We start from the raw sequence: 25,527 nt of genomic DNA on the forward strand, positions 1-25,527 counted from the left end.
GTTGGGTAATCCAGCTTCTCTTAATCCGACGTTGGGCCCTCTTCATCCATGCGGCAGTGGCCCATCTTCACAGAAGCGGACTTCGGCTGCCTCTTCACCCATCTCTGCTGCGCAATCTTCTTCCATGCCGAGGCGCTTTTCATCCAGGCTCCTGGGGCCCATCTTCACGGAGTCAGACTTCAGTGGCCTCTTCTGCCACCTCTGCCCTGCAATCTTCTTCCATGCCGGGGCCCTCTTCATCCAGGCTCCTGGGGCCCATCTTCACGGAGTCAGACTTCAGTGGCCTCTTCTGCCCTGCAATCTTCTTCCATGCCGGGGGCCTCTTCATCCAAGCTCCAGGTGCCAGGGATCCATCTTCACGGTGGCTGGGGGCACTTCTGTGGCCTCTTCCATAACCTCTGCTCTGCAATCTTGGGTTCTTCGCCTTTCTTCGGGGAGCCCTGGTCTTCATACAGTCGCCACCAAACACTGAAATCCCAGAAGCGTGGAACTCCAATATATAGAGATACCACTTAATTCTGATTAGCTGATTTAAAATCAGTCAATCCCTATTGGTGGATTTTAATCAGGCAAGAATTTTTTTAAATTTAGATTCTAATTATCCTTTTCTATTTAAAAAAGTTCTTGCTATTGGCTGCCGCACACTGAAATCCGGAAGCGAGGAACCCCTATATATTGGGGTTGTGCGCTTCCGGGATTTCAGTGTGCGGCAGCGACTGCATGAAGACCATAGCCAAAGATTGCAGTGCGTAGGTGGTGAAAGAGGATGCCGAAGTCCGCCCTCTGCCGCCATGAAGATGGGCCCCCGGAGCATGGATGAAAAGAGTCCAACGTCGGATTAAGAGGATCCGGATTACCCAACAACTATGAGTATTACTTTTGGGGTTAGTTTGGGCTTTTTGGGGTATGTTTTTTTTATTTTTAAGCATATGCTTTTTTATTTTTACTTTTCTTTTGAAGGCTAGTTTTTTTAAGTCAGATATTGTTATTTTGGGGGGTTAATACCATAGTACATGTGGTGTGTATATGGTGCATAGGGGTTTATAGTTAATTATGATGGGTATGTGGCGGCATAGGCGTTAATGGGATAGCACTTGTGGTGGTATGTGACAGTTTAGAAGTTAATAGTTAGCGACTTGCGATGAGTATGTGGCTATTTAGATCTTTATTAGTGTAATGTTAGTTTGCAATTGTGGGGTACTTCGGTTTAGGTAAGGATTAGTGGTTGGGCAGACGGCAGTTATATTCAAGGGATTTTTTTTTTTTTACTATATATCACCAATATAGGGCTAGTTTACATTGAGGTGGTAAAGTTTGGAAACTGGTGGTAAAAACATTTATCTCTATTAAAGTCAATGGAGAATTTTGATGTTACTACCAGTTTCCAATGTTTACCACCTTAATGAAAATTAGCGCATAGTCGGTGATGCTTGGTATTGTCTATAACCAGCATCACCGAGCAATAGCATGTATAGTAAAAGCCTCTCGGCAGGTCACTTGCAATATTTAGATCATTGGGGGCTAAATATGCCTATCTTTTATTATTCATAAATTAGGTGTTTAGGTTTTTTTTTACAAATGAGTAAAAATGTTGTTGTTATGAATGCTAAACATTGTTGTAACAGTCAGAAATAGCCTAAACATATTCAGGCCCTTACTGCAGCACAATTACTTTGAGTCTCTGATATGTTAAGGTGGAAAATCAGTTATATGGTAAAATGTTATGAACGTTTACAGTGGCTGCAAATACATTTAAACAAGACAGGACATTTAAACTCCATTATTGCTGCTCTATGATATAAATATACAGTATTATTCCCAGCACTGTATAGAGTTCAGCTTTATGTACTAAAATGAATGTATAATAAGGATCACAGAGCAGTACCAATGAGTAAACCTCAAGTCTTTCCCTGTGACATTTGCATTTCTCATGTACTTGCTGTATTTGTAATCAAGTTTGCAATAGGAGGGGCTAACAGTACAGAAGTCCTTTTTTTTCTTCTTCATACGAAACTGTGCTCAGCAAACTACAGGGTCATGTAGAAGCGCTCCCTTCCTGTCAGCTGCTTAATGCCTTCTTAACTGAGCAGTTGTACACAATGCACGCCCTGTCTCCCCCTATTACCAGTCAAACTTACCTGACTCTAAAGCTGCAGAAAGCTCCCAGGTCCGCAGATATCATTTTTGCTGCTGAACCTGTTTTCTCACTTAAGTATTTATTATAGTATCAGGTGAAAAAAATGCTCTTTTTAATCTAACTCTGGTGCTTCGTCAATTCCTTAGTGAATTGTCGCGTCCTTCTCAGATAAAGGGCAGTCGCAGGCTGAAACGGATACAGTAGAGTCTCGGGCAGATTAGAGACGGAAACAGCTGCGAAAAGTGTGGTGCGTGGAACTGGATAAGCTGGCGGGCAGAGCGGACCCGGAGTCTCTGCATATACAGGGAGCCAGCGGGGAACACAAACCTGGCAACCATCTCACCACCCGGGGTAACGAGGCTGATGACACAGCGAGGATTCAGGGCACTTGGTAAGACAGAGGATAAATGTTGCATAAAGACATTAGCTGGTGCCAGAGTCCTTCCTGCATTAGTGTTGATTCTTTAGCACCTAATCCCCGGCTAGTGCTGTTACTGATTTGCCTGTGCTAGGACATCGGATCACAGATAAACAAGGAACAGATGTCAGTGCTCTGTGCACAGGAGGATCAGTTACACAGATTATTCCTGCCGTGTCTATCAGTTGTAAGGAAGAGCCATGCTTCTTGCAATCACGCTGCTTATAGTTTAACTACTGGCTGCCAGAAGGGTCACTTTACGTTGTAGCTTGACATGGTGACTGTCATAAAGAAGTCTTGGTAGCAAAGGGTGTCAATACTGTTTTATTGAAGGTTTAGTAGCTAATGGGTTAATCATGTAATGGTGATGTATATAATTATTTGTAGCTGCTTTATGACACTACCCTGCAGAGGCTTTGGCAAGCAAATGGTTAGTATTTGTTTTTATAACTGTATTATGGATAAACTTTATAACTGTATTATGGATAAACTTGGATACCCAATTGGGTTATATTTGTTAATGGTGCTATATCCTATAAAACTTTGTGAGAGAATCACAGTTGTTTAGTTTTCTTTCTTTTAAATATGTATTTGTATCTTCATGCGAAATTCTGAATGTAACTAATTTGTATAACTTTTTGGAAACTTGGTATTCCTCAACTATTTTTTTTTTATTTCTAACATGGATGTGATTGATACTTCTATCTAAATATGCCTATTATTATTCATAAATTAAGTGCTGTTTTCTTGCAACTGAGTATAAATGCTGTTTTTATGAAGGTTATTGAACACTGATGTAAAACAGTCATACTTTGCTACACAATTAGTTGCAACCTCTGATATGAGAAAAAAAAAGCAGTGCTATGGCAAAATGTTATGAACGATTACAGTAGCTGCTAGTATGGACAAAGAAATACATTTAAAGGGACACTGAACCCAATTTTTTTCTTTCATGATTCAGATAGAGCAGGCAATTTTAAGCAACTTTCTAAATTTACTCCTATTGTCAAATTTTCTTCATTCTCTTGGTATCTTTATTTGAAAAGAAAGAATTTAAGTTTAGATGCCGGCCCATTTTTGGTGAACAACCTGGGTTGTTCTTGCTGATTGGTGGATTAATTTAACAGACCAATAAACAAGTGGAGTCCAGGTTCTGGACCAAAAAATAGCTTAGATACCTTGTTTTTTTAAATAAAAGATAGCAAGAGAAAGAAGACAGATTGATAATAGGAGTAAATTAGAAAGTTGCTTATAATTGCATGCTCTATCTGAATCACAAAAGAAAAAAATTTGGGTTCAGTGTCCCTTTAAACAAGACAGGACATTTAAACTCCATTATTGCTGCTCTATGATATAAATATACAGTATTCTTCCCAGCACTGTATACAGTTCAGCTTTATGTAGTAAAATGATTGTATAATAAGGATCACAGAGCAGTACCAATGAGTAAACCTCAAGTCATTTTCCCTGTGACATTTGCATTGTTAATGTATTTGCTGTATTTGTAATCAAGTTTGCAATAGGAGGGGTTAACAGAAGACATTTTTTCTTCATCTAAAACTGTGCTCAGCAAACTACAGGGTCATGTAGAAGCTCTCCCTTCCTGTCAGCTGCTTAATGCCTTCTTAACTGAGCAGTTGTACACAATGCACGCCCTGTCTCCCCCTATTACCAGTCAGTTACCTGACTCTAAAGCTGTAGAAAGCTTTCAGGTCTGCAGATATAATTGCTAGAGTTATCATTTGCTGCTGAACCTGTTTACTAATTTAAGTATTTATTATAGAAATGTATCAGAAAAGAATGTTGTTTTAATATAATTCTATGTATGAGACCATATAAAGTTAATTTGTGCTAGATTTATAAGCAGAGTATGCATTTGATCACAAATTGTGGGGCGCATTTGTAACCCGTATTTAGCATTGCACAAGCAGACACTCTTACAGTGCCACAACCAATTGCGTGAGAGCAGAGTTTGTCCAGGCTGAGTCCGGGGCTGATTTTCCTCCACCAACACTAAGGCCTCGATTTGTCAAAGGCTTCCCTGCATTAAAGGCTGTGACACACTGCAAGCGGAGCGACGCGCAGTGCGTAGATGCGGATGTGCGCGCTCAGTGTGTCCTGCCTTTTCATCTCTGAGCACTCTGCTGCGTCAGGTCGCATAGCTGAGCGCTCAGAGATGAAATATTTGATCTTCGGCTGCGATGCGGAGCAGTTGCTTCGTCTCGTGGCGCATCGCTTGCAGTGTGTCACAGCCTTTAAGACGGCAGGTTCTCATAACTCTTCTCCACCTCTCGCTCCTGCCCACGCGTGATTGGCTGTGCACGGGCAGTATTACACGTGAGTGCAAAATAGCGCTTGCGTGCAATGTTAAATTCCACTTTTGAAAAAGTTAATGTGCTGTTTTAGTGCACAAACGATAAGCGATTGTCTTTCATTTAAAATTAGAATGATTGACAAGTGATGGTAAATCCTAGCATTTGTGAAATGCTAGGATTTACCATTGGAACAAATAAAGGGGACTTTCATTAAAGGGACATGAAACTCAAATTTTTTCTTTCATGATTTAGAAAGAGCATGTCATTTTAAACAACTTTCTAATTTACTTCTATTATCTAATTTGCTTCATTCTCTTAATATCACTTGCTGAAAAGCATATCTAGATATGCTCAGTAGTTGCTGATTGGTTGCTGCACATAAAGGCCTTGTGTGATTGGCTCACACATGTACATTGCTATTGCTTCAACAAAGGATATCTAAAGAATTGAGCAAATTAGATTATAGAAGTAAATTGGAAAGTTGTTTAAAATTGCATGCCCTATCTGAATCATGAAAGTTTAATTTTGACTAGACTGTCCCTTTAATGAAGTATAAAATACTTTATGTTGAAAGCTCCTTTATCTATTTGCAGTGTCGCTGCTAATGCTAGGATTTACCATCACTTTAAAGGGAGATGAAGTCAAAATTAATTGATTGATGATTCAGATAAAGCAGGCAGTTGTAAAACACCTGATTCATTTGTCTTTGTTTTTTTTTTAAAACTGAGCTTTCCGTGATAGCATACCTAGATATATGCAAGGAGCATGCACGTGTTTTGAGAACTAACTGGCAGCGCCAATCATTGTTAACAAGATTACTGTCATGTAGTGCTTAAAGGGCCATTATAGGAAAAGGTAAAAACGTTATAATCCGTTAGAGCATGTAATATTTAGGCTATCAAACCTAGACTACTGTGTGTTTACCCAATGCAAAAGGGTTAAACAAACAGTAGAAATACCTTCTGGATTCACACAGCACTGCTAGTCCTGAGCAGAAAACACAGCTGATCCAAGCAGCAGCGCTAGTCTCACAACTCAAATGTGAAACTAGCACTGCTGATAGGATCAGCGTTGGTTTCGGCTTGAGACCAGCAGTGCTCTGCAGGTCCTGAGCAGTATTTCTACTGTGTGCATAACCCCTTTGTGGAGGTTAGGATCAGCGTTGGTTTCTGCTTAAAACCAGCAGTGCTCTGCAGGTCCTGAGTAGTATTTCTACTGTGTGCATAACCCCTTTGTGGAGGTTAGGATCAGCGTTGGTTTCTGCTTGAGACCAGCAGTGCTCTGCAGGTCCTGAGCAGTATTTCTACTGTGTACATATTGCATAACTCCTTTTCGGAGGTTAAACACACAGTAGTCTAGGGTCAATAGCCTTAAAATTAGATACACTAATGGATTATAGCATGTCATATTTTTTTTTTACTATAATGCCCCTTTAAGACACATGCACGCTCCTGAATCTGCCTGACAAAGGATACCACTGAAATTAAGAACGTTTTTATTTGTATGCTTTCTCTGAATCCGCTTAGGTTTATTTTTTGTCTTTTGTGATTCATTAACTCCTCAGTGTTTGTTTGCCGTTATAAACTTTACTTCTTGCAGTAACAAAAATCTTCATTGAAGTCTAAGTAGACTAAGAGCTCGATTTACCAAAGCCCTACGGCTGCAAGTTCTCACAAGAACTTGCTCGCCGTAATTTATCAAGCAGCGGTCACCAGACCGCCGCTTCCTTAACCTCTTTGCCACCTCTAAGGTAGCGAAATTCAATCTCCGCGGTCGAGCCCTACGGAGATCGTCAGCTCCTGCCTGCGCGTGATTGGCTGTGCGCAGGCAGGGGGCGGGATTGCACATGAGCGCAAAATTGCGCTCGTGTGCAATGCCGATTACCTGCGTATTATTTCGCCCTGCCACAGGCGAGCCGAGGTGTACAGGGGCACGTATACGTGCCCTTGTACGTCTCAGCTTTGATAAATCTAGCCCTAAGTACACTGTTTGGCACAATTAAGGTTGTGGACCATTTACACAGGCTTTTTTATATTGTTATGCCATTTAATGAATTTTAATGGTAGATATAAAATAGCAGCAAATACTTTATTTTGCATGAAAGGTTCAGTGAAATGTATCTAAAAGTTAAGTCCTATTTGTGCAACTAATACCTGATTTATTTGTTAATCACTGACAGGAATTGCACCCCCCACCAAAGCTGTTTGCTTGGTTAAAAAGTAATGGAAAGTAAAACAGAATTTTATTTTATTTTTTTATGCACTCTTTTTGGTTGATTATGGAGAAAAAGTGCACACTGTCACGTTGCTGTGTTTGCTTCTACCTGCCATTGGTAGAAATAAGGTCTAAAATTATGTGATTAGAAGCATTTATGGTGAAAAGCAAAATGAATTGTATTAGGGCTGTGGTCAACAAAACTCTTTAAAATGTAAGAGCCAGTAAGAATATGTAGGAAAGAGACATACTTTTAGGATGCCAGACAGCGGTATTTGAATACAGACATATAGCGAATAACACAAAAATGTAGGAGCCGGCGGTAAAATTCCCAGACTTCTGGGTTTGTTGATTCCTGTATTAGGGAATGTGTTTTAACTGATCTATAATTTACTTAACAATACTGCTTGTGAAGCATTATGCTCATTTTATGTTCCTCAGTTTCTTCTAATATATTTAAATTGTCTTAATGTATTATTGTTATATCAGTTGCTGTGGGCTGTATCTAGACATGCTGCACGTGTTTACTATGTATTAATAGCTGTCTTACAAAGAGATATTCTAATGGGAAAATGATACATTCTAATTTGTTAAAGCTTGTTATTTTTGCATTACTGATCCTAGTCAGTAATGTTTACCTATGCATTTAAACCCTTTAGAATGATTAGCTTCATGCACAATAGTAATGTGTGTAGGACCTTTTTATTTTGCTACAGAGCTTCTTAAAGGGACACTGAACCCAAAAAAATTTTCTTTTGTGATTCAGATAGAGCATGCAATTTCAAGCAACTTTCTAATTTACTCCTATTATCAATTTTTCTTCATTCTCTTGCTATCTTTATTTAAAAAAGGCATCTAAGCTTTTTTTGGTTTAGAACTCTGGACAGCACTTTTCTATTGGTAGATGAATTTATCCACCAATCAGCAAGGACAACCCAGGTTGTTCACCAAAAATGGGCCAGCATCTAAACTTACATTCTTGCATTTCAAATAAAGATACAAAGAGAATAAAGAAAATTTGATAATAGGAGTAAATTAGAAAGTTGCTTAAAATGCCATGCTCTATCTGAATCATGGGGGAAAAAATAAATAAAATTGGATTCAGTGTCCCTTTATAGAACAGGCAGTGGCATGGACCCAATAGAAATCCCTGTCTTGCAGTTACACTTGGTTTCTTATGTGCCTATATAAGGAATGTTGTTTCATAGAATTTATTCAGGAATCTGTACAATTGTGAGATTTGCATATGGTATTGGCCTGATGTGCTGAGGTGTCACAATTAGGAAATAAGGTTTCTGAAAAGGGAACCAGATGAAGCATGTATATTATGTTACCTATAAAAAAAAAAAGAATAGGAAAGTTGTGAGCTATGATGCTAATGTAGGATTTTATATCATTTGGATGTTTCCCTTTAAATGGAGTTTGGCCATCGAAAAACAATTGCAGCAAACAGGTGATATGGTCTAATGATGTTCAGACTCTATTGTATATTACTTTTGTTCTATTTGCAAAATGATTTATTCTTTCTTCTAATAAAATAGCTAACATGCTTTTTCTGCATTTGTGTCCCATAAATATTGTTGACTTTAAAGAGTGTGTGTGTGTATGTATATATATATATATATATATATATATATATATATATATATATATATATATATATATATATATATATATATATATATATATATATATATAATATATATATAAATTGTATTTCCTTCATACAAGAAAAAGAATCCCAGCTGTGGGTGATACAAATATATATATCTCCCCCAGATGGCTTAAGTATACCCTTATCTGGCACTCTACCTAACAGTCCCAATTATAAAAGATCAGAGGTCACAGCCTATAAATGCATTAAACCAAATATTTAATTACACAATCTGTTTTCACAAAAAAATTAAAAAAAAAAGCCACAAAAGCGGTAACTCATAACTCTAGTCCAGACAGGTTTAAATAAGAGTACCCTTGTTTAAGGATTCAGGGAGCTCCCTGTTTTTTATAGGACCAGTCGTGGGTTATTTTCACCCAGTAAGCAGTTCCTTTATTAGTAAGCATTACACAGGAGTCCAAGCAAATTGCTCCTTTCAGTGCAGAACCCCATTAGAAGGTATGGTTAATGTTAAGCTGTCCTCCCCACAAGCGGTCCGTCGGCAATACAAGCATAGGACGGGTAAGTAGTCATTCCATCATACTCACTTCCTTGTATCCAGACTGATAGTTGTTGCTCCGTGAGTGGGGCCTACTTCAGTGACTTACCTTACCCTCCTGTTTCGCTCAGCTCCACTGTCCATAATAGCTTTGGGGGCTTAAATACGGTTCAAAACCGCCTGCTTACCAAACCGGGCATTCTGTTAAATCCGGAGCTTCCTTTGTAAGTTTAATAACTAGTTGTAGCTACATTATACTCCAGTAGGACGCACCAGGACCAGTTTAAGCTACAACTAGTTATTAACCTTACATGCAGTACTGTAAAGTATCCTTTATTGAAAAGCATATCTAGATGGACTCTAGAGCTTGGAGCTAGCTACTGATTGGTGGCTGTAAATTGTATGCCCATTTTTATTGGCTTACAAATGTTTTCAGATAGCTCCCAGTAGTGCATTGCTGTTTCTTCAATAAAAAAATACCAAGAGAATGAAGCAAAATTGAGTTGTTTAAAAGGTATAATTATCTGAATCATGAAAGAAACATTTTAGGTTTCATGTCCCTTTTTAAAGTTGTTCTCTAAATAGGGAGAGCCTGAAAATGTGAGGATAAATCAATATGTAATAATTATATTAATTCATTCCTTCACATGGGGCTTATTAATTTGCTTCACCATAAGTTTTTTTTCCCAGAATAGTTATTCTCTCATCATCTCTTGTAAGTCTGCTGAATTGTCACGTGTGAAACTCTTTAGATTGTTAGGCTAATTGCCAGTCTGTGCATTTATATTCTGGCCTCTATAATGGTTTTGTTCCCTGCTAAGCTTCGGTTTATCGCTGCAAAAGTCAATATCAATTTAACCTGCAACCAACTTATATAATTTTTTTTTTCTTTCAAATTGTATTTTAAATCTTTACCAAACCTAATGCTATTCATGTGTTAGCTATTGTAAACGTGTACACTAACAGGAGTGTCACAAGAGTAACTCATGCAATATTAGACAGCTCACTGTAAATACATCTAGAACAGTGGGTGGTGGCCTCTCTCGTTTTGCTCCTGTACTCTTTTAAAAAATCTCTCTATCGATAATCGGTGTTCTCCACAGAAAATGTTGCCAGATGGGTAGAATTGTAGTCGGGCGGGGCAGCGTATAACTTTGTAATATTATAATAATTTGTTATTTATAAATGTTACTAAAGCTATCCAAACCACAAACTGCATCATTTAACAGAAACTGATTTAATGAGAATTTGTGCAACAAACATTAAAAATATTTAATATTAGCTCATTTAAACGTATATAATATTCTGTCTAAATTTTCCTAACAGATTATTTTAATTGATTTTGCATTTTTAAAAATCATTAATTGCTGATATGTTATATATATATAGAAGTTACTGTTCTTCCTTCAGTAATGTTTGTTAAAAAGTTCATTTATTTTTATATTTTTGCCTTTTACACGCAGCATTGAAAGAGTTACTTTTTTTTTTTAAATCATTGACATGCCACTCCCACATCATACAAATAATGCTTCTCATTGTTAGAATGCAGCGCAGCAGAACCATTTTACAGCAAACAAAGATTTCAGATACGTGGCTGAACTGATTAAATAAAATATTGTAGGACATCTAGTAAAGGATGGGAGGTAGAATTCAACAGGAAGTTTTCATTTATGATATTTGAATATAGAACAGTTACTATATACATTTAGCAGCCTGGTGTGCATGCTGTTTGTGCCAATTCTGTACGTTCTGAGCAAGTTGCTTGTGACATTCAGATGCAAAATATTGTGTGTAATTGCAAGCCAAGACCAAAGTTCTAGTGAGTTTTGGAGTGAATGTGATTACACTTTTTTTTTTATATGCCACTCAATCCTTAGGATAGGTGAGGGGTTTGTAAAAACTTTGCAACACTGGAAAAGTTTAAAGAAACAAATAGTTTTAATTGAAAATGTTCACAAATACAAAATTTAATTTATAGGCCATATTAATGTAATGAAGATAGGTAAGCCTTGGTTTGATTATATTTTATAACGGTTTATATAAAGATATATATAAAAAATTAAGACACAGATTCTTAACCTGTGGTATGTATTCCTTGCAGGTACTTGGGGTAATGGCAAGGGATATACGAGGTTTTGCCCATTATATTATTATTATTTTTTTTTTTGGCATGATGCAACCAATATAAACATTAATAGGTCAAAGGAAAGAGATCCTCTGGTGAATTAGACCTGTATTGTATAACTCATGTCCTTAAAGTGAATGTAAATTTTTGATGCTAAAATGCCCATTTTTAAAAAAATTTGATTAAAAACAGGGGCACTTTAATTCATCAAAATTTATATTTCACTCGTGAAAAAAATACTTAACTTTTAAACTTGACAGCTGTTCCAGCTTCCCCCGGTCATTGCAAGCCATTTCTGACGTCAGAAATGATGGATCAGTCATCCTCCAATCACGGCTTCCCCCCACCGGAGGAATCATTGTCTGATTCAACGCTGTGATTGGAGGAAGCCGGATTCCTCATTTCAGACCCTGAAAGAGGCTTTGCAATGGGCGGAGGAAGCTGGAGAGGCTGTCGAAATTAAAAGGCAAGTTGTTTTTTTTTCACAACACGAGTGAAATGTAAATTTTGATGAATTAAAGTGCCACTGTTTTTAATCAAATTTTTAAAAACCGGGCACTTTAGCATCAAAATTTACATTCACTTTAAAGAGACATGAAACCTAATTTTTTCCTTCATGATTCAGATAGAGAATACCATTTAAAAAAAAAAAAAAAAAAAAACCCTCAAATTTACTTCTATTATCAAGTTTTCTTAGTTCTCATGTTTTTCTTTGTTGAAGAGATATCTAGATAGGTATTGTGCACATTTCTGGGGCACTGCAAGACAGGAAATAGTGCTGCCATCTACTTCTCTTATTAATGTATGACGTTGCAAAACTGCTGCCATATAGGCCTCGATTTATCAAAGGCTTTGACGCATTACGACTGCAGGTTCTCACAAGAGAACCTGCAGTCTGTATTTATCAAGCAGCGGTCATCAGACCACTGCTTCCCTAACTCTTCTCCACCTCTTAGGTGGAGAATTTCAATCTACCAGTCTTGTCCGACCGGGAAAATTCACAGCTCCTGCCTGCGTGGCATAGCACGCAAGCGCAAAATAGTACTCGTGTGCGATGTTAAATTCCACCAGGGAAATTCAGTCCGTCAGAGGCGAGCTGCGGTGGACAGGGGTGCATATGTATGCCCCTGTTTGCCGCAGCTTGATAAATTGGGCCCATAGTGCTTCACACTCCTGAGCTTATCCTTTGTTGAAAAGCAGGAAGGTAACAAGAAAACAAAGAAAATTTGGTAATAGAAGTAAATTGGAAAGTGGTTTAAAATTGTAATTTCTAGCTGAATTATGAAAAAAAATGATTGGGTTTTATGTCCTTTTAAAATAGTAAAAAAACAGAATTTATGCTTACCTGATAAATTACTTTCTCTTGTGGTGTATCCAGTCCACGGGTTCATCTTTTACTTGTGGGATATTCTCCTTCCTAACAGGAAGTGGCAAAGAGAGCACACAGCAGAGCTGTCCATATAGCTCTCCCTCTAGCTCCACCCCCCAGTCATTCGACCGAAGGTTAGGAAGAAAAAGGAGAAGCCATAGGGTGCAGTGGATACTGTAGTTTAAACTAAAAATCTACCTGACTAATAGCCAGGGCGGGCCGTTTTCTCTTGTAAGGTGTATCCAGTCCACGGGTTCATCCTTTACTTGTGGGATACCAATACCAAAGCTTTAGGACACGGATGAAGGGAGGGAACAAGACAGGTACCTTAAAACGGAAGGCACCACTGCCTGTAGAACCTCTCTCCCAAAAATAGCCTCCGAAGAAGCAAAAGTATCGAATTTGTAAAATTTGGAAAAAGTATGCAGCGAAGACCAAGTCGCTGCCTTACAAATCTGTTCAACAGAAGCCTCATTTTTAAAAGCCCATGTGGAAGCCACTGCTCTGGTAGAATGAGCAGTAATTGTTTCAGGAGGCTGCTGGCCAGCAGTCTCATAGGCCAGACGGATGATGATTTTCAGCCAAAAGGAAAGAGGTAGCAGTCGCCTTCTGACCTCTCCTCTTACCGGAATAGATAACAAACAATGAAGTTGTTTGTCTGAAATCCTTAGTTGCTTGTAAATAGAACTTTAAAGCACGAACCACATCAAGATTGTGTAACAGACGTTCCTTCTTCGAAGGATTAGAACACAGAGAAGGAACAACAATTTCCTGGTTAATATTCTTATTAGACACAACCTTAGGAAGAAAACCGGGTTTGGTACGTAAAACTACCTTATCTGCATGGAACACCAAGTAAGGCGAGTCACACTGAAAAGCAGATAACTCTGAAACTCTTCGAGCAGAAGAGATAGCTATTAAAAACAAAACTTTCCAAGAAAAAAGGTTAATATCTATGGAATGTAAAGGTTCAAACTGAACCCCTTGCAGAACTGAAAGAACTAAATTCAGACTCCATGGCGGAGCCACAGGTCTATAAACAGGCTTGATTCTGACTAAAGCCTGAGTAAACGCTTGAACGTCTGGTACCTCCGCCAGACGTTTGTGTAAAAGAATAGGCAAAGCAGATATCTGTCCTTTTAAGGAACTAGCTGACAATGCTTTCTCCAATCCATCTTGGAGAAAAGACAATATCCTGGGAATCCTTATCTTACTCCATGAGTAACCCTTGGATTCGCACCAACAAAGATATTTTCGCCAAATCTTATGGTAGATTTTCCTGGTGACAGGATTTCTAGCCTGAATCAGGGTATCGATAACCGACTCAGAGAAACCACGCTTAGATAGAATTAGGTGTTCAATCTACAAGCAGTCAGACGCAGAGAAATTAGATTTGGATGTTTGAAAGGACCTTGAAGTAGAAGGTCCTGCCTCATTGGCAGAGTCCATGGTGGAACGGATGACATGTCCACTAGGTCTGCATACCAGGTCCTGCGTGGCCACGCAGGCGCTATTAGAATCACCGACGCCCTCTCCTGCTTGATTCTGGCAACCAGACGAGGAAGGAGAGGAAACGGTGGAAACACATAGGCCAGATTGAAGGACCAAGGCGCTGCTAGAGCATCTATCAACACCGCCTGGGGATCCCGGGACCTGGACCCATAAAGAGGAAGTTTGGCATTCTGACGGGACGCCATCAGATCCAATTCTGGAGTGCCCCATAGCTGAGTCAGCTGGGCAAATACCTCCGGGTGGAGTTCCCACTCCCCCGGATGAAAAGTCTGACGACTTAGAAAATCTGCCTCCCAGTTGTCTACTCCTGGGATGTGAATTGCTGAGAGGTGGCAAGAGTGATCCTCCGCCCACCTGATTATTTTGGTTACTTCCATCATTGCTAGGGGACGCCTTGTTCCCCCTTGATGGTTGATGTAAGCTACAGTCGTGATGTTGTCCGACTGAAATCTGATGAATTTGGCCGCAGCTAGCTGAGGCCATGCCTGAAGAGCGTTGAATATCGCCCTCAGTTCCAGAATGTTTATCGGGAGAAGAGCTTCTTCCAGAGACCATAAGCCCTGAGCTTTCAGGGAGTCCCAGACTGCACCCCAGCCTAACAGACTGGCGTCGGTCGTTTCAATGATGCACTCTGGTCTGCGGAAACATTCCCTGAGACAGGTGATCCTGAGACAACCACCAGAGAAGAGAATCTCTGGTCTCCTGGTCCAACTGTATTTGAGGCAAATCTGCATAATCCCCATTCCACTGTTTGAGCATGCATAGTTGCAGTGGTCTGAGGTGTATCCGTGCAAAAGGGACTATGTCCATTGCCGCTACCATTAGTCCGATTGTCTCCATGCACTGAGCTACAGACGGCCGAGGAATGGAATGAAGAGCTCGGCAAGTAGTTAAGAGCTTTAACTTTCTGACCTCCGTCACAGTATGTACCTAAAGCATTGGTAAGATTGCACAACTAGCAAGAAAAACGATTAACTCCTTAATGCCCAAACCGGATCAATAGCAAGCTTAACAACCGGTTAAAACGACTTCAGCACCTTGCCACAGCTCTGCTGTGGCCCTACCTGCCCTTAGGAACCAGATTTGTGGGGAAAAAGCTTCTTATAGGCCCTCAAACTGCTGTCAACCAGCCTAAATTAGCCCTGTTATGTAAGCTTGTAATTCCATACTTAGTCTCTGAATAAAGCTTACCCTTCCCTTATGGGGATCTTATCAGTCTTTTTCTAGCATTATCACAGTCTTGTCTAGAAATAAATGACTGAACATACCTTATTGCAGCCTAACCTGCAAACTGTTCCCCCCCAACTGAAGTTTTCTGGTACTCCTCAGTCCTTTGTGGGAACAGCAGTGGATTTTAGTTACAACATGCTAAAATCATCTTCCTCCCTGCAGAAATCTTCATCTCTTTTCTGCTGGAGAGTAAATATTACACACCTGTACCATTTAAAATAACAAACTTTTGCTTGTAGACCAAAAACTACAAATCTAACACCACTTTCACTTTACCCTTCCGAGAGGGACCCTATTGCTTAGAGCCGGCAAAGAGAATGACTGGGAGGTGGAGCTAGAGGGGGAGCTATATGGACAGCTCTGCTGTGTGCTCTCTTTGCCACTTCCTGTTAGGAAGGAGAATATCCCACTAGTAAAGAATGAACCCGTGGACTGGATACACCTTACAAGAGAAAGATGTACTATCCTTTTCTTGAATAGCATACCTAAATAGGCTCAGGCGCAGCAATGCACTACTGGGAGCTAGGCGGTGATTGGTAGCTGCACAAATAATATTCTTGTCATTGGCTCAGCAGATGTGTACAGCTCCCAGTAGTGCACTGCTTCAACAAAGGACACCACATATAAAATTGAATATGTATTTCACAGATGGGAGGCATAAAAGGTTTCAGCTACACCAGCTAGTGGGGGGCCTTAAAACTGTCCCTGATTTAGAGTCACAAAGACACCCATGTCTTTGGGACTCTAAATCAGGGCCAGTTTTAAGGCGCCCTGTCGAGCACTGGGGTAACTAACAGACGTAGTTTGTAGTATTTATAGCAGGGCTGTGCAACTTTTTATGAAGCACAGGAGTTGGAAGAATAAAACGTTAGCATTTTTGGTGCCTGGACTTTTATTTTTCATTAACTGTAGCTTTTTTATTGCACTGTTGCTTACAGCATTTTATTTTTGCACTTCAATTTTATGGGTTCATACCTCATTATCTATGGTCATTCTTGACAAAAAATAAATAAATATATATCTTTTTCAAAACAAGGTTTGTTTTTTTTTTCCTTGGGCAGGTCTCAGGCACAGAGTTAGGGTTGTGTAAGAAGTTATTTTTTGTCTTAAAGGGAAATACTATAATGACATCTTTCTCTGATAACCGTGGTGTATGATTTCAATTATTTAGGAGTTAAAGGGACAGTCAAGTCCAAAAAAAAAAAAACTTTCATGTTTCAAATAGGGCATGTAATTTTAAACAACTTTCCAATTTACTTTTATCAAAAAAATTTCTTTGTTCTTTTGGTATTCTTAGTTGAAAGCTAGACCTAGGAAGGCTCATGATAATTTCTAAGCCCTTGAAGGCTGCCTCTAATCACATGCTTTTGAATTTGCTTTTCACAGCAGGGGAGAGCTAGTTCAGGTAAACCCTATAGATAACATTGTGAGCACGCCCGTGGATTGTGGCAGACACTGCACTAATTGACTAAAATGAAAGTCAAAAGATAATAAATAAAATGTCATGTGATCAGGGGGCTGTCAGAAGATGTTTAAGTTAATCACAGAGGTAAAAAGTGTATTATTATAACTTTGTTGGTTATGCAAAACTGGGGAATGGGTAATAAAGGGATTATCTATCTTTTAAAACAACAACAATTCTGGTGTTGAGTGTCCCTTTAAATCCTTAAACAGTATGTGTTTGTTATGAATGTAAGCAATAAAATAGGAAATAAATGACTCTGTTTAATGTGTTTGTGGCAGGTTGCATGCCTTGAATACTTGGTCTGTTTCCGAGTTTCAGTATTAGGTCCCGAAACTGACCCCAAGGTTATGCAAAGTTGATAAGTCTGCATCTGACTATGTGCAGCAAGTTTAATGTACCAGCACTGTTAGAAGAAGGGGGGGGGGCAGGCTAATAGTTCATGTGCTTATGCCAAATAGGAACCTACAAAGGTTTATTTCCTGTTGTACTTTGAAGAACTAAATAGTGCTGTGAAGTTATTTATCAAAGTGCTTCCGGTTCAGTTGTTGCATTATTTTCTGTGTCTCTGTGCAGCTGCATTTTATGTTTATACAGCTATTTAATAACTTTATTAATGTCATTTCCTCTACAAATAAAGCATATCAGACCAAATATCCCTTAGACGTTATGTGCACATAGATATAAGTAGGATGATAAGCAATAAAATGAACTTTAGGAAACATAAGTCCAAAGATTTCTCAAGTTGTGAACTAATCCTTGTGTGTTCTTTTCTCCAGTCTCAAAGGACATAGATACTGTGGTATTCTTTGTTTTTTAGAAGCCTAGGGCTGCTTTTGTAAGTTAGTAACTTGTTTTTGAAAACCTGCAGAATGTATGTTCCCTACTTTCTTCAAAATATACTTTTTATGTATTGGCAATAAAATATCAAAAAGAGATTTTTTTTTTTTTATTCTTTTTCAGCACCCATATTCATATTTTACATTGAAAGCCATGTCTACATTGAGATTGTATATATATATATATATATATATATATATATATATATATATATATATATATATATATATATATACATACATATATACACAATATGCAGAGCTACAGCTATACAAGCAATGTATTATTACATATTTTTTCAAAATTTTCTTATACATTGCCATACCGGTCTATTAAAAAGTAAATTAGTTCTGCTAGGTGATAACGTCTTTAGATCATAGTAACCCATAGGCTACATTTTAAATAGGCACCAATATTATTACAGTGTGTAAGTTTGTAGCCCGAGTACCTAAAACAGGACTCACTCTGAGCCCCACTTGTAGCGGTTTGTCTGGTGTTAGTTATAATATCCCACAATTAGTCAGTATATATAACAAGGCTTACCGTTCGTGGCTAGGAACTGTCTCTGAGAATAAGTTTCACGGATATCCTCCCGCTCTGTTTGTTGTAACTTTGTTCCAGTTGTGATACAACGCTTCACCCACGGTAAGCACTCTCGTTGTGATGCTGATACTGTGACGTTGGCTTAGACCAGTGAACTTGAACCTGCTAGGGGCTCTCCACTATGCCCCTATAAGAAACGTGATTTCACACAAAAACAGCAACAAAAAAGTAGCAATTCAAAGTAGTAATGAATGCGGAGAGGCAGATACAAATTAAAAAGTCCACTTTATTTCGATATCCATTTAAAAGTTTTCACAGACACAGCAAGCAGACATGCAAACAGCTACATTTTAAATAGGCATTGTTGAAACTAAAGGTTTAAAATGATGTACAAAATAAATATTACCCTTTTTATAAAAAAAAGTCAACATAATTTGTGTTTGACTTCTAAAAATACTTCAGTGTTTTGCGCTGTGTGGGCTAACCATTGTCTCAATTAGGCTGGCTAACTCATCTTTGAACAGGTAAAGAAATCCCTTAAAACAGATTAATTTGAAGGTAATTGAGGACCAGAGATGAGAAACCGTGTTTTAACCATTGCAATGCAGAAAGACACAGGTTTTGTCCTCGATTTCTCCTGCTTCCCTTTAAGAGGCGTATATTACTTATCACGCTATGCACTGTTGAGCAACACTGAGAAAATCTTCAGTGTTCAGCTGACTTTCTCATCTTGAACTTCTATTGTTCTGCCCTTAGTCTATCTAAGCAAGATTACTTCTCTATTCCTATCTCTACTCTTTCTTCCAGCCTTAAACATCTGTTTTCCACTTTCAATACCCTTCTCCACCCACGTCCTACTACAACTTTTCTCTCAGCTCAAGATTTTGCCAGGCACTTCAGCAACAAAATTGATTCCATTAAAAGAAAAAAAAAGGGATAGGAAAGTCAAAATTAAACTTGCATGATTCAGATAGAGCATGTTATTTTAGGAAACATACAATCCCTTCATAGGTCACTTCTTACATACAGTGAGCACAACTCACAAGGATTTTCCACTTTTTGGGCATATACAGAATTCTACTGTACAGTTATGTTTGAAAGAATGGTCAACTGCTTTAAAGGGACACTAAAACCAAATGTTTTCTTTCATGATTCAGATAGAACATGCAATTTTAAGCAACTTTCTAATTTACTCATATTATCAATTTTTCTTTGTTCTCTTGTTATGTTTATTTGAAAAAGCAGGAATCTAAGCATAGGAGCCGGCCCATTTTTAGTTTAGCACCCTGGGTAGCGCTTGCTGATTGGTGGCTACATTTAGCCACCAATCGGCTCCTAAGCTTTTATTACTGCTTTTCAAATAAAGATACCAAGAGACTGAAGACAAATTGATAATAGGAGTAAATTATAAAGTTGCTTAACATTGCATTCTCTATCCGAATCATAAAAGAAAAAATTTGGGTTTAGTATCCCTTTAATTCATTTTCTGAATACTTTTGTTAAATAACAACATTGAATGTATTTGTGTATTATACATAAAGAGGCTTCTCTAACTTTTTCCATCAAACTACATGGAAGTATTTCAGAGCTACTTGTCAGTAACATATTAGTGACTATGGATATTGCAACATTCTACAAAGATGGAATTTGTGAATACTTAATCGTCCACAACTACTTTAGTTTACCTACAAACTAGGAGGTTATGGCTAATAAGATGGTCTAACAACTCTCTCCCAAACATTACTTTCACTTAGTAGGAATATATACACACACACACACACACACTATTGCTGTTAACCCCTGAGCTAACCTATACCTTATGAATCAGGCAGATTTTTCCAGCACGGTTTATTTCACATCAGGGTATGTTTACATCCAGTACCTTTAACACTAGTTTAACTTTTTTTTTCCACTATTGTTTTGAAAAATAACATCAAAGTAGTTCCTTAGGGATGTAGACACTCATGCTGCATTAAAAAGACACTGAACCCACATTTTTTATTTCATGATTCAGAGCATACGATTTTAAAGGGACACTGAACACAATTTTTTTTATTTCATGATTCAATTTTAAGCAACTTTCTAATTTACTTCTATTATCAATTTCTCGGTTCTCTTGCTATCTTTATTTGAAAAAGAAGGCATCTAAGCTAAGGAGCCAGCTATTTTTTTGGTTCAGACCATGGACAGCACTTGTTCACCAAAAATGGGACGGCATCTAAACTTACATTCTTGCTTTTCAAACAAACATACCAAGAAAATGAAGAAAACATAATAGGAGTAAATTAGAAAGTTGCTTAAAATGTCATGCTCTATCTGAATCACAAAAGAAAAAAAATTGGGTTCAGTGTCCCTTTAAGCAACTTTCTAATTTACTCCTATTATCAAAATTTCTTCATTCTCTTGGTATCTTTATTTGAAATGCATGAAAGTTTAGATGCCGGACCATTTTTGGTGAATAACCTGGGTTGTTCTTGTTGATTGGTGGATAAATTCATTAACCAATAAAAAAGTGCTGTCCAGAGTCCTTAACCAAAAAAAGCTTAGATGCCTTATTTTTTAAATAAAGATAGCAAGAGAACAAAGAAAAATTGATAAAAGGAATAGACTGGAAAATTGCATGGTCTATCTGAATAACGAAAGAAAAAAAATGTGGGTTCAGTGTCCCTTTAATGAGTTAACACACAGTGGTATCCTACTCAGAGCTCCCACATTTCCTGAACTCTCTACCTGACCTAGCCCAGCCTAAACTCTGCACTGCAGGATTTAACATTCGATTGCCAAGAGAATATATAATCGCTCATTTCAAAAATGTTGTAACAAATTTGCTGAGCCCTGCTATATAACATTTCGCAGAATTCCCAACTTTAAAAGGAATAGGAAAGTCAAAATGTAACTTGCGTGATTGAGATAGAGCAGGTCATTTTAAGACGCTTTTAAATTCACTTCTATTGTCAAATGTGTTTTATTCTTTTTGCTTGCCTTGTTGAAAAAGAATACGCACATATCCTACACTAGTGGGAGCTAGCTGTTTGGTGCCTGCACACATTTTCTCTTTTGTGATTGGCTAACATGATGGGTTCAGCTATCTGCCAATAGTGCATTGATGTTCCTTTAGCAAAGCATAACAAGATAATGAAGTAAATTTGAAAGTTATTTAAAATTGTATGTTATATCTAAATCATGAAAGACAATTTTGGGGTTTCCTGTCCCTTTTAAAGGACCAGTCAACACAGTAGATTTGCATAATCAATAAATGCAAGATAACAAGACAATTTAATAGCACTTAGTCTGAACTTCAAATGAGTAGTAGATTTTCTTTCTGACAATTTTAAAAGTTGTCTTTTTCCACTCCCCCTGTACCATGTGACAGCCATCAGCCATTAACAAAGGCATACACACTTATTCTTGCACATGCTCAGTAGGAGCTGGTGACTCAAAGTTTAAATATAAGAAGACTGTGCACATTTTGTTATTGGAAGTAAATTAGAAAGTTGTTTAAATGGCATGCTCTATCTGAATAATGAAAGTTTAATTTTGATTGAGTGTCCCTTTAAGTAACAAAGCTAGTAAGTGTCAGCAAAAAAATAAGTATGCAAAATGGACTGACTTTTTGATTGTTTTTTGTTTAAAGATGTCATTGTCTTATGCTTATTATCTATAAGAGCTACTCTGTCTAAATGTTTTCTGGTTTTAATGATTCAGATGGAGCGTACAACTTTCCAGTTTACTTGTATTATCAAATTTACTTTGTTCTCTTGATAGCCTACCTAGATTTAGTCTTCAACAAAGGATGATAGGTGTGTGCAAGTGGCTATAGCAGTCTACGGCAGCAGTGTTTGCAACTATGTATACTATTGATTTAAATGCAACAAAATAAAAAAAAAAAATAGACTGATTACGGTCTGGAAGACCGAAACCGGTCAGACTTTGCTCTGCCATAAATTTTATTCACACGTCCTGTTTTAAACTGGAATAAAGCTACAAGTTGTCGTTTAAAGGCTTCTCTTTTGGAACTTTATTATTTTGTTGCATTTGTCTTGTGGACAGTGGGTTGTCTACTACTCTATATTGAAGCCTTAGCCCTTGGGGTTACAAATAACTTTCACTATACAAGCATTGGATTTTAAGGCACAGTTTTTTGGATCATAGCCGGACTTGTTGCTGATCAAAAAAGCCCTGTTCTGGCACGCACTTTGCCGTAAGCGTGAGACGGATGAGCTGAAAATTTTGCTTTTTTGGCAAGTACGGCACAGCTGCATGTTCGCAAAGGCGTTCCTTGACACAAATTTGGTCATAGTCCAGTCACATGGTATGCAGAGTAAAGCGTTAGCTACCGAGAGATGGGGATTCCGCCTCACTACTGGATACACGAGTGAATAGCGTATACACAGAGTGCTATTTGGAGTCTGCAGTATCTTCTTACCAGGTGAGTGAAGTGTTGTTCGGCAGCGGACTTTGTTCTTATTACTCACCTGGAACTTACCCTCACGCTGAATCCTGTTATTAGCCCTGAGAGGGCGGTGGGTGTGTTTCTTTGCTTTATACTACCCTTAACAGAGCTAGCGGTGGGTTATTTCAGGATGCACACATGTCTCTGGTTTATCTTCACGCTGAATCCTGTTATTTAATTCTTAGTGGGCGTCTGGTGGTTTCTATTTGTTATCACCTGTAACAGAGCTAGCGGATGGTTTTTCATAATACCTGCCTTTCAGTGACATTTACAAGTCATCTTGGTATTGCATACAACTTTAAAGTCTCACCTGGTAACTTACTCTCCGCTTACAAGTGACTGCATACTTGATTCATATGTGGACTGTGACTATTATATTTCACTCATTTGTGCATATCTTTTTTGTATTTGTATTGATTTAAATATTGCAAGATGGCTAGAGAAGTGCATGCTCCTGAGCTCACCTAGAATTACTCTTTAACCCCTTAATGACCAGCACCGTACCCTGTATGATGCTGGTCCTTATGCCCTTAAAAAAAAAAAATAAAAAAAAAAATATATATATTTTTTTTTTAAATTGCCTATTTTGCAGCAAACTGTGTACTGGCAGACAGCTGCCAGTACCTAAGATGGCTGCAAAAAGGTAGAGGGGGGAGGGTTCAGGGAGGTAAGGGGGGATACTACCCTGCAGAAAATATTTAGTTTAAAAGTAAAAAAAAAAAACACTTAAAAAAACAAACAAAAAAAAAAAAATTTATGCTTACCTGATAAATTCATTTCTCCTGTAGTGTGGTCAGTCCACGGGTCATCATTACTTCTGGGATATTATCTCCTCCCCTACAGGAAGTGCAAGAGGATTTACCCAGCAGAGCTGCTATATAGCTCCTCCCCTCTAAGTCACCTCCAGTCATTCGACCAAAGGACCAACGAGAAAGGAGAAGCCCAAGGGTGTAGTGGTGACTGGAGTATAATCCAAAAAAATATTTAGCCTGCCATAAAAAACAGGGCGGGCCGTGGACTGACCACACTACAGGAGAAATGAATTTATCAGGTAAGCATAAATTTTGTTTTCTCCTGTTAAGTGTGGTCAGTCCACGGGTCATCATTACTTCTGGGATACCAATACCAAAGCAAAAGTACACAGATGACGGGAGGGACAGGCAGGCTCTTTATACGGAGGGAACCACTGCCTGAAGAACCTTTCTCCCAAAAACAGCCTCCGAAGAAGCAAGTGTCAAATTTGTAAAATTTGGAAAAAGTATGAAGAGAAGACCAAGTTGCAGCCTTGCAAATCTGTTCAACAGAAGCCTCATTCTTAAAGGCCCAAGTGGAAGCCACAGCTCTAGTAGAATGAGCTGTAATTCTTTCAGGAGGCTGCTGTCCAGCAGTCTCATAGGCTAATCGTATTATGCTACGAAGCCAAAAGGAGAGAGAGGTAGCCGAAGCTTTTTGACCTCTCCTCTGACCAGAATAAACGACAAACAGGGAAGACGTTTGACGAAAATCCTTAGTTGCCTGTAGATAAAATTTCAGGGCACGGACTACATCTAGATTGTGTAGCAGACGTTCCTTCTTCGAGGAAGGATTAGGACACAAAGATGGAACAACGATCTCTTGATTGATATTCCTGTTAGTGACCACCTTAGGTAGGAACCCAGGTTTAGTACGCAGAACTACCTTGTCAGAATGAAAAATCAGATAAGGAGAATCACAATGTAAGGCAGATAACTCAGACTCTTCGAGCCGAGGAAATAGCCATTAAAAACAGAACTTTCCAAGATAACAACTTGATATCAATGGAATGAAGGGGTTCAAACGGAACACCCTGTAAAACATTAAGAACTAAGTTCAAACTCCATGGCGGAGCAACAGTTTTAAACACAGGCTTGATCCTAGCTAAAGCCTGACAAAAAGCTTGAACGTCCGGAACTTCTGACAGACGTTTGTGTAAAAGAATGGACAGAGCTGAAATCTGTCCCTTTAAAGAACTAGCGGATAACCCCTTTTCTAAACCTTCTTGTAGAAAAGACAATATCCTTGGAATCCTAACCTTACTCCATGAGTAACTCTTGGATTCGCACCAATATAAGTATTTACGCCATATTTTATGGTAAATCCTTCTGGTAACAGGCTTCCTAGCCTGTATTAAGGTATCAATAACTGGCTCAGAAAACCCACGTTTTGATAAAATCAAGCGTTCAATTTCCAAGCAGTCAGCTTCAGAGAAGTTAGATTTTGATGTTTGAATGGACCCTGGATCAGAAGGTCCTGTTTCAGAGGTAGAGACCAAGGCGGACAGGATGACATGTCCACTAGATCTGCATACCAAGTCCTGCGTGGCCATGCAGGTGCTATTAGAATCACTGATGCTCTCTCCTGTTTGATTCTGGCAATCAATCGAGGAAGCATCGGGAAGGGTGGAAACACATAAGCCATCCCGAAGGTCCAAGGTGCTGTCAAAGCATCTATCAAAACCGCTCCCGGATCCCTGGATCTGGACCCGTAGCGAGGAAGCTTGGCGTTCTGACGAGATGCCATGAGATCTATCTCTGGTTTGCCCCAACGTCGAAGTATCTGGGCAAAGACCTCCGGATGAAGTTCCCACTCCCCCGGATGAAAAGTCTGACGACTTAAGAAATCCGCCTCCCAGTTATCCACTCCCGGGATGTGGATTGCAGACAGGTGGCAAGAGTGAGACTCTGCCCAGCGAATTATCTTTGATACTTCCATCATTGCTAGGGAGCTTCTTGTCCCTC

General features: G+C 38.6%; 1 protein-coding gene across 1 annotated transcript in view; it reads left to right on the plus strand.

Annotated features, from left to right (window-relative positions):
* The first annotated feature begins 2,363 nt into the window (after positions 1-2,363).
* MAP3K1 (mitogen-activated protein kinase kinase kinase 1) overlaps positions 2,364-25,527 on the plus strand; it is a 191,523-nt gene continuing 168,359 nt past the window's right edge. The window contains exon 1 of the mRNA XM_053701287.1: positions 2,364-2,528. The gene's annotated coding sequence lies outside the window, so the exon portion shown is untranslated. The remainder of the gene's footprint in view (positions 2,529-25,527) is intronic.

This window comes from Bombina bombina, chromosome 2, assembly GCF_027579735.1.
Source record: "Bombina bombina isolate aBomBom1 chromosome 2, aBomBom1.pri, whole genome shotgun sequence".
NCBI lineage: Eukaryota > Metazoa > Chordata > Amphibia > Anura > Bombinatoridae > Bombina > Bombina bombina.